This window comes from Lactuca serriola, chromosome 7 (assembly GCF_051521515.1).
Source record: "Lactuca serriola cultivar US96UC23 chromosome 7, Lser_US96UC23_V15, whole genome shotgun sequence".
In the NCBI taxonomy this organism is placed as follows: Eukaryota; Viridiplantae; Streptophyta; class Magnoliopsida; order Asterales; family Asteraceae; genus Lactuca; species Lactuca serriola.
The window spans coordinates 141,897,720-141,905,169 of record NC_136414.1 but is presented as its reverse complement, the minus strand read 5'-3'; the positions used below and the strand labels follow the sequence as shown (position 1 = coordinate 141,905,169).

At 33.3% G+C, this 7,450-nt stretch overlaps 1 pseudogene; it reads left to right on the top strand.

Annotated features, from left to right (window-relative positions):
* The first annotated feature begins 1,801 nt into the window (after window positions 1–1,801).
* LOC145062003 (vacuolar iron transporter homolog 1 pseudogene) lies at window positions 1,802–2,685 on the top strand (annotated as a pseudogene).
* The last annotated feature ends 4,765 nt before the right edge of the window (window positions 2,686–7,450 follow it).

The following is a 7,450-nucleotide window of genomic DNA, read 5'->3' as shown; positions in this document are numbered from 1 at the left end:
CGTTGTATTTTAAATGACATTGCAAATTACATCATCCTACTTTTTTGTACTTTTTTATGTTATAACATTGATTATTAAATGACATTATAAATTATAATTCATAATTTCATGTAAAGTATAATTTTATAATTAAAAAACAAAAAAAAAAGTAGGATGATGTAATTGAAAATGTCATTTAATGTACAATGTTATAATTAAAAATGTTAGGATGTTATATATAGCCTCCTAACTTTTTAAATTATAGCAGTGTACTTTAAATAGCATTGTGAATTATATAATCTCAATTTTTTTTATTTCTTTTTCAATTATAGCATTATACTTTACATGACATTAAGGAATGGCATCCAACTTTTTTTAAATGAATTTATAAAATCCTATTTTTTTTTTTAATTTTAGCATTGTAATTTTGAGGCTTGCCTAAGTAAATCATAACATTATACACACATGCATTCTTGTTCACATATAAATAAACATATATATTCATCATATATGCACATATACACAAACAAACAATATATACAAATACACATATAACGTTATACACACATACATTCTTGATTGCATAAAAATACACATATACATCCATTATATATATACATAATATATAAAAATACACGTATGTATACATTACAACACATACATTATAGATTGCATATCAAAAACTATACATACAATGAACACATAATCATATAAAATAAACTCATACATACACATATACAATACACATTGAAATTTTTTTCCCTGAAAATAAAGCTCCGCCCTTGCCTTTGTGGTGCTAAGTATGAGGAATTTTTCCCTGAAAATTCGTTTGGGGTTGAGTTTGCCCTGTAAAAGAGCTCGAACCTAAGATATTCGTTGAAATATTATGAGTATGTTTCCACTTAATTCGTTTAACGTTTCAAAAAAAAAAAAAAAAAAACCTTAATTTGTTTTCTTTTTTTCTACTAGTCTACGATTTTTTCAATACCCAGGTATTTGAACGAACACGCCAAGATCCGGTTGCACTTTCTGGATCATGGTGAGAGAGTCATGTACTTAGAAAATTAGGTAATACTTCTTTATTGTGCCGAGCTCTAGCAATTAGATTAGAATTAATATCCCTGACTGGCGTCTTGAAGATATACAAAAACATATATAATGACTATTCTATCCCACTAGAAATAAGAAATTAAAGGACATTGCGTTGTTTATGGAAGTGGTGATGGCCTTAGTGTGGATTCCACGATCCACAGATTATATAACTATTGATATTTGCAACTTTAGTGTGGAGTACACACTCCTTTGAATTTTATATACTCATTGAAAATCCACCAAATCACTCCTGATTTTTTACTAGTGGTATCCTACACAACCCACTACTTTCTTAATTAGGAGTTCTACTTTCCTTTGCACGCAACTTCTTTCGATCGTTTATTGATACATAGTTTTTCTTAATAATGAACAACATAACACATGAAAATTGACGTTGTAGCATGCTACAAAAAATTTCTGCTACTATAGATGAATAGTTGTTTCATCTAAAAATTAATTCTATGTTTTAATAGTAATATTAAATAATAGTAATATTAAGCATAAACAATAGAAAGGCGATCAATAAGACAACCATAATTAGTTTTCTTTAAGTTCAAGTCACACCATCAAATTAAGGCTTGCATGTGCTTTAAATACTATCTTATTATTTTAATTGCATCACCTAAAGTTTGGTTAGTTGTTTTGTGGTTTCAAGTTAATTTCGATGGTCCTTCCCATCTATAAATATCCTCTACGGGAAACTCTTCTTCTACAAGCCAGTTTTATTTCGATCTCTTAAATCTTCAATAATCTTTTGTAATACATATATTTTTTCTTCTTTCACCTTCATGGCCACTAATCAATATGATGTCAGTGTTCAAAAACCTAAAGACAAATCTGATCCTAAACAATGCCAAATGTCTACCGAGGAAGAAACCGATTACTCACAAAGGGGACAGTGGCTTCGTGCAGCTGTCTTGGGAGCCAATGATGGTTTGGTTTCTGTTGCATCTCTAATGATAGGTGTCGGAGCTGTGAAAAAAGACGTCAAAGCCATGATTCTTTCTGGCTTTGCCGGGCTAGTTGCAGGTGCATGCAGTATGGCAATAGGGGAATTTGTTTCAGTATACTCTCAGCTAGATGTAGAAGTGGCTCAAATTAAGAGAAATCAACAAGAAAAAGAAAAAGAACAGCTGCCGAATCCTATTCAGGCAGCTGTAGCATCAGCTCTTGCATTTTCTTTAGGAGCGATTATTCCTTTGCTGGCTGCATCTTTCATAGTGGACCATAAGGTGAGGCTGGGGGTGGTGGTAGCCGCAGTGAGCATGGCACTGGTGGTCTTCGGATGGGCTGGTTCTATACTTGGAGGCACTCCTGTGGTGAAGTCTTGTTTTAGGGTTTTGATTGGAGGGTTGATGGCTATGGCCATCACTTTTGGACTAACCAAGCTGATTGGATCTACTGCCATATAACTTTGAAGGGAATAATTAATGCATGGCCCTTTTATTTTTAGTGGTTACGTAGTAAGATATAGGCCTTTTTATGTCAAAAGTACTATACCATGCACAAAGTAAGGATTGGGATCTGAATTTATGTCATAAAACGCGTTGTTGTTTTGCTTCTAAAGATCATTGTTCTTTAGGTGTGTGCAAACATTGAATCGAAAGTTGTGCACACTATGTTAATTTGTTACACTCATTAATCACTACTATACTACACAATGGGCTATCACTCACTAAAGTAAAACTACACACAATAAGACGCATGGACCTCGGTTTCTCTTGCAACAACCGGGATTTTAGCTATAGGTTTATATATCCCGGTTTTTAGAACGCAACCAAGTTCTATAAATATGAGAAAAAAATTATGTGACGGTAAAGGGAGACGGATCTACAACCAAATCTAACCGGGTCTAGAAAATACGAAAAATTATAAAATTCTGAAAATTAATGTATTTTTAGGTTTTAGAAGTAAAAAAAAACGTCCATGAGAGTATTTAATGTAAAAGTGGGTGCCAAAGAGGGGATTTTTAGTAAAAGTATGATTTTTGGAGGGCTATTTAGTAGTAAAAATTGTGGGGCCCACCTCCAAGTAGATTAGATGTCTAAGCTTATAACTATAATTAGTATATACACTTGAATTAATAGCAGCACAACGCTTTTTGGTTGCCTTCAAAACTAGCAACCGGACATCATGACTTTTGGAGAGAGATGTTGCTTTATTATCAGTGTTGCAAAAATCCTGACTAGGTCCCGATTAATCCATAGGCGCTACTCAACAGCTTAGAAGGCGCCTAACGATTAATCCTTGCATACACAATAAGTGTAACAGTAGAACCCGATAAAATTTTAACATTTTGAGAAAGTTATATCGCAATAGAAACTATTTAAGATATGATTAGTGTTGTATTAATCATATTAACCTATTTTGTTATCATATTAGTGGTATTTATGAACTTTTATAACATATTAGTCAAATTCAATTTTTTTAAATTCAACAAATTAGCAATTAATGGTCACCGATTAATCCTCCGATTAATCTCTTAACCCTAGTCCACCGACTAGCTAACGTCGAATGATTTTTACAACATTCTTTATTATTTGATTAATAAATTGAAATAAATAATTTGTTAATATATATTATAAGAATAATATATTAATTAGAAATAGTAATATTTAATTAATATTTAATCAAAAATTCATTGAAATTAATATTGGGATTAATAGAATTAATTAAAAGTGTAGGGTCTAAAGTACAATTGTGCAATAGTTTAGCAAAAGACCCCAAAACCATCGTATCGAAGGCATGGACGGTTTTTGTTGAATATTTTAGGCTTTCTAGAATATCCTATATGGATTAAGACGAAGTTGGATAATTATCAAATTTGAAATATTATTATTATATTTAAATTAGAGTTATCCAGACATCTTTGTTGCACTATAAAAGGGACCTCACCCTAGGGATTTCAGTCACTTGTTCCTTTGAAGAGATAGCCGAAATTCTAATCTCCCATCTCCTATCTCAATCTTCATCCTCTTGCTAGTGTTGGGTGTGAACCATTAGAGGCACGTCATTTGTGTTGTTTGCTTTCAAGGCTTCCACAACACAAGGATCTTTGCACACATACGATTTTATTTGTCTTTCATAAAACTCATCAGTAGTATCAGAGCCTTGACTTGTTTGCAATAGTTGAATTGATCAATTAGGGTTAATGGAAACTAAACCCTTTGCACTAGGATTTTCGAAATTAGGGTTGCTTAGGCCCTAAGTTTCGAAATTTAGGAAAGGGTTGAAACCCTTTTCATTTCGCTACAAGTTTCGATTTTGGAGGGGGTTTCTTGCCTCTCAAGATTTCAAAAATAAGGTAAGGATTTCAATCATTACCTTCCTGCCCAAGTCACTAATTTCGAAAATTGATAGGTATTGATAGGATTTTCTTATTTTTTGTAATTATTAGTTTATTTGGTTAAATATGATAATTATAAAATTGGATATATCTCTACCCATATTTTCGAAATTTAGGGGAAGGATTAGGATTAAATTATCTTGATTAATTTAATTGGATAATCCTAAATTGATTTAATAAAATTAATTGAATATTTAATTAATAGATAATTATCAAATCATTTGGTTTAAATTTTAAATTTAAATTAAGTTTTCTTTAATTTTAAAAATTAATATTTGAACTTAATATTTTGAAAAGTTTAAAATACACCTTATATTATATGTAAAAATTAATTTTTTAATAATTACTATATGTATAAGACTAAGTTAGTCGAAGTGCTAGTATGTCTCATTCACAAAGCCGGTCTATAAGGGGGTTTAAGGAAACTGCCTATAAAATGGATGTTGAATTGGTGTCCACTCTCACCCACTGCTTCCTTGATTGGTCGACGGTTGTTAGCCGAACGGATTTGATAGGATAAAATTAATTCTGATTAATAAGTATAATGAATTATAAAATATCTAAAAGTTTTTTAAATTTCTAATCTTAGTTACTTTAGGAAAAATATGAATTTGTATGCTAACATATGAAATTGCACATTGCACTTTATAAGTCGTTAATGGAGTGCATGTGGTTAACCGGCACACTAATAGAGACAAATAAAGAGTTGCACTGGGTGTCTCTAAAATTATGATTAATTAATGGAGCGTGTGTGGCTAACCGACACATTAAAATGAGATGATAAATGACATCGAGAGTACCATGCTAATTTGAATGATTATTCACATCTTGTTTGTGATATTCGGTATCCCAGTCACAAATGGAAGAGCATAACCGAGATTAAACATGTCTTTGAAAATTTTCAATGAATCTCAAAAGATCTATGAACTTCATTTAAAAACCTAATTCGTTCAAATTTCGTTTTTCGATGGTCAAATTGGTAAATAGTCATTTACCCACCTTTATATAATTTACTATTAGATTACGACATCCATTTTCTAAGTTGTGAGTTATTTAGTTGGATCCTAACCTTGATAATTCGTTTTTGGTGTTATATTGAGGATTATTCATATCCAACTAAAACTATCTTTCTTATGTTTCAGATATCTAGTCGAACTAATGCTTCTGGTTCCTCTTCCTCCAACAACAACAACAACTTCTCTTTGTTGAACATCTGCTCTAAGGTGGAATTGGATGGCACCAACTATAATGATTGGAGGTACAACATTAAAATTTCCATTCATTTTGAGGACACGGAATATGTCCTTGAGAAACCATTGGATGAAATTGACAAAGAGAAGGCAACTCCTGAAGAAATGGTCGCCTACAAAAATGAAGGGAATACGACGATACATGGATAGGCTAATCAAGCTCAATGTGAATTTTGATGAAGAGTTGGCAATCAACATAGTGTTGAACTCTCTGCCAAGTTGTTATGATCAGTTCATATTGACCTATTATTTGAACAACAATGAAACTACTTTTTCTCAATTGAACAACCTCCTGCAAACAGCTGGAGCAGAAATGAAGGGAAAAAGTGTTGCCTTTACCCATATTGGTGCTCCTATTCTAGCCATTGGTCAAGGGAAGGGGAAGAAGAGGAAAGGTCCACCTAAACAAAACTGGAAGGGAAGGTCCAAAGTCGGGTCGTCAAGCACTGGACCCAAAGGAAAATCCACTTCTGATGCTCCCCCTGTTTCTGATCCCAAAGAGACCACAAGGGGCATTGGAAACAAAGTTTCCCAAAATACTTGCAGGGCATCAAGGATGGAAAGGTGAAGCCAACCTCAATAGGTATTTACACTATCTCATCTACAATTCCATCATATTCCCGTTCATGGGTCCTAGATACAGGATGTGGATTTCACATTTGTTCTGATTTGCATGGGCTAAAAAGAAGTGAGGATGTGGAGCATGAAATGATGAACTTGATCATGGGTAATAGGCGATCTTCATCTGTCACCAAGATTAGAGTTTATGCTTAGTGCTTAGTAGTGGGTTAGGTTTAGATTTAATAAATTCTTGTTACTCGTCAGAGATGACTCGAAACATCATTTATTTTCATGCATTGTGTAAACAGGGTTTTAGATATTCTTTTAATGATGAGAATGGTTCTATTTCTGCGTTTAAATATGGTGTTTTTTATTTTGAACCTTTACCTTGTGATGGTGTGTATGAAATTGTGATGATTGTAGACAATTTAGGTAATAGTGTTTTTCAAATTGATTCGTCTAATGGTATAGACAAAGCATTCGTGTGGCATTTTCGTTTTGGACAAGTTAACAAGAAACGCATCACCCAACTACAAAAGGGTGGACTGTTGGAATCATTTGACTTAAGATCAGATGATACATGCCAATCTTGTTTACTAGGAAAAATGACAAAATCACCTTTCACTGGTTCTGGTGAATGAGGTGAAGTTTTTTTTGGATCTTATACACACAGATGTGTGTGGGCCTTTCAGATCCACCACAACAGATGCAAATCGATTCTAAGTGACTTTTACTAATGATTATAGCAGATATGGCTATATATACTTAATTAAGCATAAGTCAGAAACCTTTGAAAAGTTCAAAGAGTTTAAACATGAAGTCAAGAATCAATTGGGCGGGAAGATAAAGATGCTTAGATCCGATAGAGGCGGTGAGTATCTTAATATTGAGTTCCACGACTACCTCAAGGAAGGTGGAATAGTTTAACAATTGACACCTCCTAGGACACCAAAACTTAATGGTGTGGCTTAGAGGCGTATTCAAACCTTGTTGGACATGGTTCGCTCCATGATGAGTCAAGCTTCACTTCCAATCTCATTATGGGGGTATGCCTTAGAGATTGCAACCCACATTTTTCATCTTCTCCCAACAAAGAAGGTTGCCAAAGCGCCTCACGAGATGTGGACAGGGAAGGTCCCCTCGTTAGAACATATCAAGGTTTGGGGTTGTGAAACTTTCATTAGATGAGAGAATCACGACAAGCTTGAACCTCTATGTGAGA